The following is a 12,756-nucleotide window of genomic DNA, read 5'->3' as shown; positions in this document are numbered from 1 at the left end:
TGTAAGCAGCATTTGTGGTGTATGAATCAGTATTATAATTATGTGATTTATGGTGTATTATATATAAATATAAATTGCCTACGAAAGCAAAAATCTACTATAAATTAAATATTAAATGCAAATATTACTTTAATTATTAATTTATTTAAAGTTTATAAATTGCATCAGGTAGAATAAAACGTATATTATTAAGTTTTACCCTAATACTGTGCTCTTTAACTTTTATATTACATTGTCTTTATTAATACGTGTTTTATATATATTTAAATAAGGTTTTTATCTATATATTTTACATCCTTTTATTTTTATCATAGTTAATTTATTTCACAGGTTATGAATGCTGGCTATTCCTATCTTAATTTGATGCGTCGTTTTAAAAGCGCAAAATAATTTTCTCTTGATGAATATTAAAAAAAAAAAAAAACTACTAATAGCAACGTAGGGTGCAGGTAACCTTAAAATAGTTTAATAATTAAAACTATAAATTAATTTTAATTTTTAATTGAATTAACAACAAATTAAATAATATAATCGTTTTAAGTTTTTATTTTTACCTTTACTCTTTAAAACAATACATTGTAGATAAATCGAATGACAAATTTATTTTTAGGCGAGAAAACCGTTTATTTCCTATGATTAATTTAACGAAATTTTGGACAATGAAAGTATAATTCTAATATTGGTTAAGCTAATACAATTTTATAAATAAATTCATTAACTTAAAAATAGCCTAAACTAAAATTTAAAAAAAAATCTTTGTTCATTAAACAAAATAAAAGTCTAAAGCCTGTTTTTTGTTTTTTTATTAACTTTTATTAAATCGTTAAAAATTTAATCGTTCAATTTATCAAAATCAGTACTCTATTCAATACACTATGCAGTATTTCTATTATAATAATTCTGAAATTAATTTGATGAATTACTTAATTTGAGCTCCCTCCAATAGAAAAACTTTATATTTCAGAAGAATACTTCTTCATTTCATTCAGTTTCAAAAATGAAGGAAATTAATCGTTAATAAAGATTGAACATGTCCTCGGTAACATTTATTTTCTTTTTGTAGTAATAAATTTAATATGCTCAATGCAAAACTGATCAGTGCTGCTTCCAATTTCAGTAAAAATTCCCCAATTTCCTGAGGGAATGTAAACAGGGTTGAGGAATACGTTGTCTGAATGGCCTTTAAACAATTCTTGGGATTGTTTTCCTTGTTTCATGGTCCTTTTGGGGTTGAATTCCTTTCTCATTACCCACTCTTTTCCATTAGCCTTAATAACTACGCTTCAGTGGTAATGCGTTAATTTTTGTAAACCGGTCACTGGATCTGTGCTAAGATTATGGGAATTTTTAGAGGTGTATCGTTCTTAGTATTTTTTCCAGCCGCAAAAAATTCCAACTGAGGTATCAACAAATCATTATGTGTTAACATACTGGGTAAAAAAAGGCCTTATCATTCTTAATAATAGAATCAAATTAAAGGAAATATCTCAAAGAATGTTTTGATCGAGGAAAACGTTTTCATCGCAAATTTAATTTTATTCTGTGTAAAATATTTCCTACCTCACGAGAAGTCGTGGATGAGATGGGGGCCTCACGTCCAAAAAAGGCTTTAAATTATCCTTTCGCTGTGGTTTTTTGTCTCATACTGTATTTTCTCATGAATACATCGTTCTTCCCCAACTATTCTTGACTTGTCCTCATTCTTTCTTACGTTCCGTAAATCTTGATTTAGTAGGAAGTCTTTTAAAAAGTTTAAATTATTTTAAATCTACACCCATTCCTAAACTCGATTCCTAATCCCATTTTTAAAAGAATTGTTTGAGTTTAAAAATCTTCTCGAAGATCAGGCTTATGTAATAATCTCAAGAAATTGATACCTCAAGTTGTTATTATTAAAAAAACTGCGTACCGAAACTTTAATGACGATGAGGTATCAACTTATTTCAGATTTTTACATAAGCCTGATCTTCGAGAGAATTTTTAGATACAAACAATTCTTTTAGAAATAGAATTAAAAATCGAGTTTAGGAATGAGTGTAAATTTAAAACAATTTAAACTTTTCAAAAGAATTCCTACTATTTGAACTTTCTCCACAAGCCATTTTATACTGCTTCGAGTATAATGTATTCTAAAGCAGAGGTCGGCAACCTTTTTGTCAGTAAGGGCATAAAATAAATTCAAAAGTTATTGAGGGCGCCGCACTATTATTACATAATAAGCAGATACATTTGCCTTTAAAGTCAATAAAACAAAATTGTTCTTCCCAATCAGTATTAAAAAAAATAAATTCTTTTTGTTTTACAATTATTCATGACGGGTTATTTACAAAATCCGTTTAACCTGTACGATACGTATTTGATAGTGAAAAGCGCGACTGTCTTGCGTGATATGATTGCTAATAAAACTAAATAATAAAATATAGTCAGTGATAATAACACTCAAATTATGTAGCATTTAGAATACGGTAACAAACTACCAAATTTATCAGAAGCGATAATATTCCTACGTGCTAAGTAGCAAGTGTGTCAGTATATGACCTTGATTGCTATTTGCTGACATTGAGCTTGCGCAATAATATTGCCAAATACGCGCGACGCCGGTACAGTTGTTGGGCTTAGTAGGTGTGCAATATAGTGAGGGCGTATAAAAATCTCATCGAGGGCGCCATGGCACCCACGGGCGCCGCGTTGCTGACCCCTGCTCTAAAGGATATATTTTTTTAATATAAAAACAGCCCTCTGGGAAAATCATCACGCTATTTTTTATTCTGATGCACTTGCATATTCTGTTATATATAGAGTTTTGTGATAGTCATATTACAATAACTTTTTTAAATATAAAATAAAGTAATTATTGGAAATATATTTTTTAGATTAATAATACTGTAAAACATATATCATCTTGGAAAAAATATTACTTTATATTCTTGTATTGCTGAATTTTGAAGAATAATTTCAGTAATATTCTGATACATAACATTAATTTATACTAAGTTGTTGTAAATTAGTATTTGTTTCATTTTTTTTAATTTCTGTGCATTATTATAACTATTTTTATTATTTTTTTTGTTGATAATTTATGCTGTTTGAGTTCTTAAAAATTAAGAAAACAGAAAATTAAGAAAATTAAGAATATTTCCTTCTTGATACTTTAATGTAAATATATATTTATATATGTAAATTAAATTTAAAAAAAAATTAAACTAAGGTGAAAATAGAAATAAGATAGATGAAAAATTTCATCTTTATATCATTCATTAAAATGAAGTTTTGATTTATTATTAGTTAAGTAGAATCACAATCATTAACATGATTTATGAGAATGAAAAAATAATCCATGTGTATATTGTTATTATTATTTGTCTTATAGCAATATAAAAATAAATTATTTAATAATTAATATTTTACCCTACTTATTCTACTAAAATATCCTGTTTTCCTTAATAAAATTAACTTTTCTGCTTATATTACAGATTTCTTTTACTAGCTACAAAAAATAGATTGTTCGACCTGTATTTCACAAAAAAGATTTATGAAAAAACTAATTTATTAGCTAAACAAAGTACTATAATCTAACATATACAGTAACTTTAATTAAAACAATAAATTATATTTCTATTTTATCATACCTGTAATAAATGTCCTTAAAAAATACATAAAATAGATAATATTTTTTATAGTTATTTTATTTATAAACTTAACAGCTAGCAGTTTATACTCTGGAAGGCATGTCAGGGCAGCGTATCATTCTTATAACTTTTCATTATTATATTATACTAATAATCTGTAAATCGGTTTTAAAATAATTTGAAAATTATACAAAAAGGACAACGTTCAAAATTAAGTTCAGAATTATTCAACAATAGAAATATTATAAGTACTATTTAAACATACTGTTAATGAAATTTAATTATTCACATCACTACATTATAGACATCTTTTTCATTTGTTCTTGATAACCACGAAAACTACTGAGCCAATCATTATTAAATTTTAACTGTAGATTTCTTATGATCCGATTTGAATTTTTCAAACGTACTTGCAATTTTTTTGATTTTAAACAATTGAATACCTTCACCAATTTTTATGTAAATTAATTTAAAAAGACAACTTAAAAATACTCGGAAGACGCTTCTTAAAAAAAAATTCGATTGTTAATCTCCGGAGATATAATCCATTACGGTTGACTGCCATTGTGCGACTTTTGGAATAAATTATTATCGATAAATTAATAGACCGACATTTAGCAGTAATTCGCTTTTGCCAGTGTGATATTTGAACTTTTAAGCTTACAAGACATAGATTAAAAAAAATAATAATAATAATAATTTTATTTGTTAAAATTGCAAGTATATTTGAAAAATTCCCTAGGCTCTCCTAATTAACCGATTTAAAATTTCAAAATGCATTTGAAAGTTTGAGTGCTCTTATCGTGCAAAAACTGTCCGACCGATTTTGTTGAAATTTGGCGTGATGCTTTATTATATCAAAAAGATCTTTGAAGAAAAATATGAAGATCCTAAGTATAATATAATTTAGAATACTCTTACCAACTGAAAGTTTTACAGCAAAATATTTTTATTATATTTACAGAATAAAATACGACTGATTTAAAAGGAAAAAATTAAGTTTGATAAGAATGCAGTACTCTATAGTTAAGAAGAGATAAAAAAAATAAAATAATAAAATAAAATAGGCTATGAGTCAAGAATTTTATAAAAATATAAATATTTCATTTTTTATATTTCTATTCCTAATGTGTACGTTGCAATCCGTTGCAATATATGAATAATAAGCAATCCGATGGCCCGATCAAATGAGGATGATACGTATGTGACATGTAAATGAGTTGTAGTCCAGTAATAAGCTCAGGCCGCTTATTCCTGGGGTGTGTGATTAATTGAACCCCAACCACCAAAGAATACCGGTATCTATTGTATAGTATTCACATAAGTATAAAAATAACTTATCTTTACTAGGATTTGAACTTCAAAATTGTCGAAAATCAGCTGTTAAACAGCTGATTAGAGAAGACGACTTTTACCACTAGACCACCAGGTGGGTTATAGTTATTTTATAAATGAAAAGTTTGTTTTACTATAAAAATGTTTTAGCGAATCATTAATTAAGGATTATTAAATAAATATAATAGCATCGTTATGATAAAAGAGATATTTTAAACAAATAACTATAAAGTCACTTTAAAATAAACAAATTTTAAACAATCAAGGAGATTGAATCTTAGTGGTGTAATGGGTAAAGTCTTATTTATACACGACATAGGTTATCAAGGATTAAAACCGTCCAGATTTTTTGGATAGATAGATTTAAATAAAATAAGTATATGTAAAATATATTGTCATTTTTAGAATTTTATTTTGTAGATCTCCACATTTGTTATTTTTCAAAAAGCGACCCCGAGGCTTGTGCTGCTTGCATTCTCTAGCTACATACAGGCAGTATATCACATAAACACAACACACTTGCACTGAATACTGATGTAAAATGCATGTTTCTTATTATTTACATAAATATTGAACTACCTAAAATTATACTTCTAATTTACATAAAAAAAGAACAAGTAAAACTTTCTTCTTCAATAAACATCCTGCCTTAGAGGTGTATACCTGGAAATGTAGGTGACAACCTGGTTATTAAAAGAGGGTTCTTTGGGTTAGTTCTTCAAGAACCCGAAGTTAAATTAGACCAATCATAGAGAAAGTTAGGGAGATCTTATAACCTCGACACCAAACGATAGACTAAGTAAATAATTTGAAAGTAGTTATTTTTAAGGAAACCTTAAGAAGATTAAAAAATAATTGTTTTCTTTAGACTACTAATAATGTATATCACGTACATCTATCTTATTAATTGAAAAAAAAAAAACAACCTGTTTGTTTCTTAATGCAGAGTATAATTTTATCTTAAAATTTCCGTTAATCATAAAAATAATTGGAACAATTTTTTTTTCAGATAATAACATTAAATCAAAATTTCAGCTTCACTTTTAAAATTTTTTACAAAGTTTGATCCAATAGATTCTTGTCATAATCTACTAGCTACTCCGCAGCGATATTATTGCAAAGTAATATTATGTACCTAAAAAAATCTGCTAAAAACCAAGCTGTGGAGCAAGATGCTTCACAGCATTATTATTACAAAGTAATGTTACATATTTCAAAAAATCCTCTAAAAACCTATTCTATTTACAACACGTCTTAACCTGAACCCCCTTATTTTTATCTTTCTTTTCCTACCACAGGTAAAATGGTTGCTCCAGTCCGTCCCGACGTTCTACTGAACGGATCGGGTGATTTTTTCTTTTATTCTGCTGTAATGTCCCGCAGATATGTCATCAAGCATTGATAGATGTTGAATAATTTTGCAGTGATTACTAACCTCGGAAATTTCCTCAATTAAATAATAGATGAAGATTTTTTGAGGATTTCTAAGAGGATACTCAAGTTTGGGGTCCGATGACGCTTGATGACATATTTGTGGGTCATTCCAAGCACATTAAAAAAAATCAGCCCAATCCGTTTAGTAGAACGCCCAGACGAACGGGAAGTATGTTTTCAGCCCAATTTTTTTTATTATGTGAGATAAGGAAGAAACAAACAAACATAATTTCACAGTTAAAAATGTAATTTGCAAGTAAATTAAAATGAGAAAGGTTATTGCTGAAAGAAAATCATGAAATATAAGAATAAGGAAGCTGAAAGTCTTAATTAAAACCTGATTTAAGAAAAAGGTTCATTTGTTCTAAATATAAATGCCTCAAAAAAAGTTGAACTGATTTGGGATTAATTAGCCTGGAATAAAAAGAGATAGAAGTAAAATAATTATACCTTTAAAAATAGTAGAAAAGTGGTGACATATAAAAAGTAAAAAATCTGAAAGAAAAGAATCTCTCGAGTGTATTTATCGATTATTTATCTTGGGGATCAATTTTTCTTTTCCCCTAATCTTGCACAAAAAGTATCGGAATTCAGTATATTTTAGTTGCTGAATTTTTCTTCAAAATCAAACTTATTGGGAGTAGAAAAAATCACTGGAATGACAAGATGTCATAAACTACCAAAAATAATGTAATTCCAAACAACATATAATAATGTTTAACTCTTTTTATGTTTAATTAAATTAATACAGCGTTTATCAAAAAGAAGACTTACTTTCAAAACATACACTTTTTTTTTTCCCCCTACTCTCCCCGACCGGATATCCATTTAAGTATACTCAGTCGGGGAGAGTGTCCTTTTACTCTAAGGGAGTGTCCCCCGCCCAACGGTTGTACACCCGGCACGGCAGGTTAGCTCCCCCGGTCTCGGATCTTTAATTTTATTTTATTCGCCTGCCTCTAATCCCCCGCCTCCGAGACAGGGTATGGCTACGCCACCTCCCATCCCCTCAGCAGGGAACCGGGTCTCGGTCATTATGTCTTTGCCTCTAATCAGCGGTACCGCCCCCACTAAGCGCCGAAGCACCCGCAGGAGCGGCACCGCCAACCGGGACTTGGTCTTTTATTTGTCCCACACTCCCCAGGAGTTCCCCCCCCTTCTCAGGAACCCGCACACCACGGCGTACGGGCCCTCCACGGAGGGACTGTCCTCCCTACCCTAATTTCACAAACCCCTTCTTCTGTCCTCTTCTTCCTTGGTGCGTAAGATTTCCCCGGCAAACCTACGGAACCAATCCCAGTTATCGTCACTATAGACCATCCAATTTAAGAGGTTTTCAGGTGTAAGTCCGTGTATGTATATAAGTGTATGTTCAAAACATACACTTATATACACACAATTATACACTAGTATAATTTCATTTTAAATGAAATTTCCACTATTTTAAAAGTGCGCCTCCCAGAGTTTCCAATACCGGCCGTCAGATTGGAATACTAGCGCTCAAAGCTATGCTAATCATCGCCAAAAACAACATGGCGTCTATGTAACAGAAGGAGTTTTGTGCTCTAAATTTTTATCGAGACAAAGTCCATGATAACGCCTCACCGTTCGTTACGACTACGTTTCAAGATTGATCCACTATCGACTAAGAACATTCGTCGCTAGTATAAACGATTTGAAGAACGACTGTTTATGTAATAGAAAGACCCGAGGGTTACCACGCACTTTAGAGGAAAATATAAAACCGAAATCAAAAGGTTTTTCAACGGAGCTCAAAAATCTACGGGAGCCCAATACTTGACACTACACTCTTGGTACCCGAGATCCCCAGACATTACACCCTGTGACTTTTTCTTGTGGGTATATATGAAACAAATAAATTATGTTCCACCATTACTTACTGATTTGGATGAGCTGAAAAACAAGATCGCATCAGTAACGTGTAACAGAAAACTGTCTGAAACGCGTTGCGGAAGAATTCAGCTATCGTGTTGTTATTCGTGCAACAGATGAAGGGCATATAGTAAATTTGTAATTTGGAAAGTAAACTTTAAACATTTTTAAATAGTAAAAAAAAAAAAAAAAATGACGCAACCTTACGGGAAAATGAGTAAGTTACAATAGTTGTTGAAAGTGAGCACCATTATTCGATTCACAATAATTGAATACGACGTTGCATGCTCTTAAACACATGTAACGTTTGTTGAGGAATTACAGAGACACATCATTCAATTTCGCTCTGAAATTCGGGAATGGTGTGAGGATAAGTTTTGTAAGCAGCATCCTTAAGGTGCCCTCACAAGAAAACGTCAGGGGGGATAAATCAGGAGACCAGGGGGCCTCAACCTCTTCGAAATCACTTGTCCATGAATACATTGATACAAGAAAGTCATATTGGCTGTATGAGTTGTAGCATTGTCCTACTGAACCACGTCTACTGTAGCCGGTCTGCAGGTATAGCGTTTACAAATTTTTGCACCAGCTGTATATAGCGCTCATTGTTCATTGTGTCATGAAAGAATGTCATGGTAATATGGTTGGTGATATAAATTTTCCGTACACCAAACGCGTGAATTCTGTGCATTTACATAACCATCAAGTGAAACCATGCCTCGCCGACCAAAACCAATCATCGAGTTCTCCCGCATCTGGCCTTACAGATGCGGCTGACCGCTGATAGAAAGCTACACGTTTTCCAGTGTTTGCAGGTAATAACTCATGAACAACACGAATTCTGTACGGATGAATCTTTAAACATTTGCGCAATGCCGTGTGGGCATTACCAACGGAGAGACCAGACTGGCTAGATAAGCTTCGCTAGAGTTCTGAAGTCCTGAAGACTGCTAAAGTAATACTGCAAAGCGATTCCCTGGAGGGGGGGAGTGGAAACCCAAGGGTGGAGGATTAGTCGGTAGTGCGCAGGAACACATATGAACTTAATAACTTCTTGCGGAACCTGTTAGCAAGTCTGACAGTGCTTCGGGGCCCGTAAATTGGGTTCCTCCACCTCTATAACAAAAAAAAAAGAAGAAAAGGCTTCTTGCGACTAACAGAATATGCAACTTGCACGTCGATCAACTTTTCTGGTGTTTGCACTTTCGGTCGACCACTTTTGGCTACATCTGCCACATTCCCTGTCTCTTGAAACTTGTCGTACTGCCGCTTGATGGAGGATTTGTTTGGATGTGTATTCACATCATACTTTTCTGTGAAGGCATTCTGAGTTTGGGCATAACTGACACTAATGTATTATCGAGACAATTAATATTCTCTGCTGCATTGTGTAACCATTTTTCCTCAATTAAACCACCAATAAACGAAGAAAACATTCTTCCATAGCTTCTTTTTTTTCCTCCGGGACCACCGTTTGGTATTGCTTCAGAGGATGAGATGAACAACAATTTTTTAGCCCGTGATAAACGCCATGCCTGACCGGGATTCGAACCCGGTACCTCCGGATGAAAGGCCGAGACGCTACCACTCGCGCTATGGAGACCGGGTCTCTTTCATAGGTTGCATCACTTTTTGAACGCTGTATGTAATTAAGTTGTAATTGTAACACATTCCTATTATGAAATCGGTCATTTCTATTTTATACACCTGCATATCTTAATTTTTAAATTATTTTATTATTTATTATTTTACACACATATTTTAAAATTTTCTTCCTTACATGTGATATACATGAATAATATATTATTACAATCTATAAATGATAAAAGTAAAATTCACAATGTATAAATTGTATAAAAGAAATAAATTTTTTTATGGCAAAGAAAAAAACCGTGACATAATATTTTATGACATTAAGTGGCATTCAAAGCTTCTGCAGCGAATTTAAATCACGGAATTCTTTTTTTTATTTCTTACATAAAATAAACTTTTTTATCACTCTTTTCCCACGTAATCAAAGAGCCAGTATTTAATTCTTGTTGATTTATTACATTTAGTTCCGTAATGTACAGAAATATTTGTTACCTTCAAAAGACCAGCTATTTTATATATATATATATATATTTTTTTTTTTTTTTCAATAAATAAAAAGTAAAACAATACCTAATCCATTCAAGCTGTTTCTGTTTTATTATTTTTTTACAAATAATAGCGTCTTTCCTTAGTGCGCAATAGGTATATTTTAAATTATGATTACATAGAATTTAGTTGTTTTCCCTACGTTGACCTTGTTTTTGATGACTCATGATGATGTAAAAGCTACGCTGTTTTTATGAGTATGAAAAAAGAGATGTACCAGAGTGTCCTTATAACTATAACACAGTCCTATTTTAATAAGACGATTTTATTATTTTACTATAATAAATATTGTTTTAATTATCGTATTTTATTAATGTAAATTATCTAAATTTTGAAATATATAATGTATAAAAATTATTAAATTTTAATTTTAACTATTTTAAAATTATGATTAATATATTTTAACTGTAATTTTTTTTTTTTACTTTTATTTTTTCGTTAATCAAATAAAGATATTAATATAAATTACATTTAAGTTATGTTTGATACTCAAATCACGTAATTTTGTTTATAAGTACAATTTATACGTATGTACTGAATTCTTAACCAATAGTTTACACAGTAATTTTGAAATAATTCTTACAAAGAAGTACTACCTAATATATGTAAAAATAAAAATAAACTTTGATGTAACCCTTGAGGTACGTATGTAGATTTTTAAACGATATCTTTATTAATAAATTTCTTCAAACTTTCTCTGTCTATGTTTTGTAGGGGAGCTAACATAGTATACTAACGTCTATTCAAAACGTTCTTGCAAACATATATTTGATTCACGTGGTCATAAAGTTATCAGCACTCCTATTGGTTATGGGTTCACGTGATCAGACGCACTCAATTCTCAATACTAAACGACGGTTTACTACAGCCAATCTTCTAGTGCGGTCTGTTACGCAAAGTCTTTTGTGCATATGTTTTAAAATTAGATTCAATTATGTTAATCCTCTCTCACTCTCTCTCTCTCTCTCTCTCTCTCTCTCTCTCTCTCTCTCTCTCTCTCTCTCTCTCTCTCTCTCTCTGTGTGTGTGTGTGTGTGTGTGTGTGTGTGTGTGTGTGTGTGTGTGTGTATGCAGTGATTTACCATATTGTATATATGAATTAATAATTACTTTATGTATATATATTTGCTTGCATGTATATATTTTGTGTTAGTTACATTTGAAATGATATACTTCAAATATTTAAACATAATATCTTAAAGAAAAAAAAAATAATGATTACGTTTAACATGGAATATTTTTGTCTATTTTAGGTTTTTGTCGTATAATCAATAGCTTGGAACGAAATAAACAACTTCGACGATAAAATAATTATTTTTGTTCATAATCTTGGTATAGAGTATCAACAGTGGATTTCCCACCGTAACCCATTTGAAGGCAATCTATGTAAAAATTAAAAAAAAGATTTGATTACAACCGTGAACAGGTTCTTCCTACTAAACAGTATTCATGTGATATTGTTATCATCTACTGAAAATATAAAATCAATATACTAACCGTAACATCATATTTTTACAATAATTTTAGTATCCATTTGAAACAGACGTGATTTTTTTTAATTCTGCCTATTCTAAGTTAAATTTACGAGCATATATAGAAATTCTATTACTCTTCATTTGCAACGTTTTAATTTTATAAAATAATTTTTTTCTAAACAGTATAGCATAATAAAGCAGTGACCGCTTCTTATTCCCAGACACCCTTCTCGATCATATCAACCGTGTCACTTTTATTGAAATTCTAATTTATATAATTATTTGACAATGCTAAGTGCTTAATCAGATATATATGAGCAGCATTGGTTCTGTTTACCATGAAAGAGGGCGAAATCATCAAATAAACAGTAGAACAATCCCTTTTACTGAGCATATTAGTCGCATTATATTTTGTCGATATTTTGTTTATTAATTTACTTTGTAATATAGGAAAATGTAGGTTTCTTTTGTTTCCTTTTAATTATTCCTTTTTTTAATACGAAGTTGATGGAAACTAAAATAATGAACGTTAGAAGATCTAAGAAACTTGGAATTTGAAATAGTCAAGTATAAATAACTTATTATTTTCTTTTTTCTCTCTCTCTTCTTGTCATTAATCAGAGTAGCATTCCAAGAAAATGACAGTGTTTTCTTTTTCTTTTTTTTTGCACGATCACTGTATTATATTACTGCTGCGTAGAATAAACAGAGGAAAACAAGTTGTGTCTTTATTACAACGAAACTCTGTGTAATAATGTCATCTTTAATGATATTACAGTCGATGCTATATTGTTGTGAAGTCACCATTAAAATTATCAACGTCATGGTGATACTTAGCAAATAAGAAGTCCT

Source organism: Lycorma delicatula, chromosome 6, assembly GCF_047948215.1.
Source record: "Lycorma delicatula isolate Av1 chromosome 6, ASM4794821v1, whole genome shotgun sequence".
Taxonomy (NCBI): Eukaryota; Metazoa; Arthropoda; class Insecta; order Hemiptera; family Fulgoridae; genus Lycorma; species Lycorma delicatula.
This window is presented reverse-complemented; position numbering follows the sequence as displayed.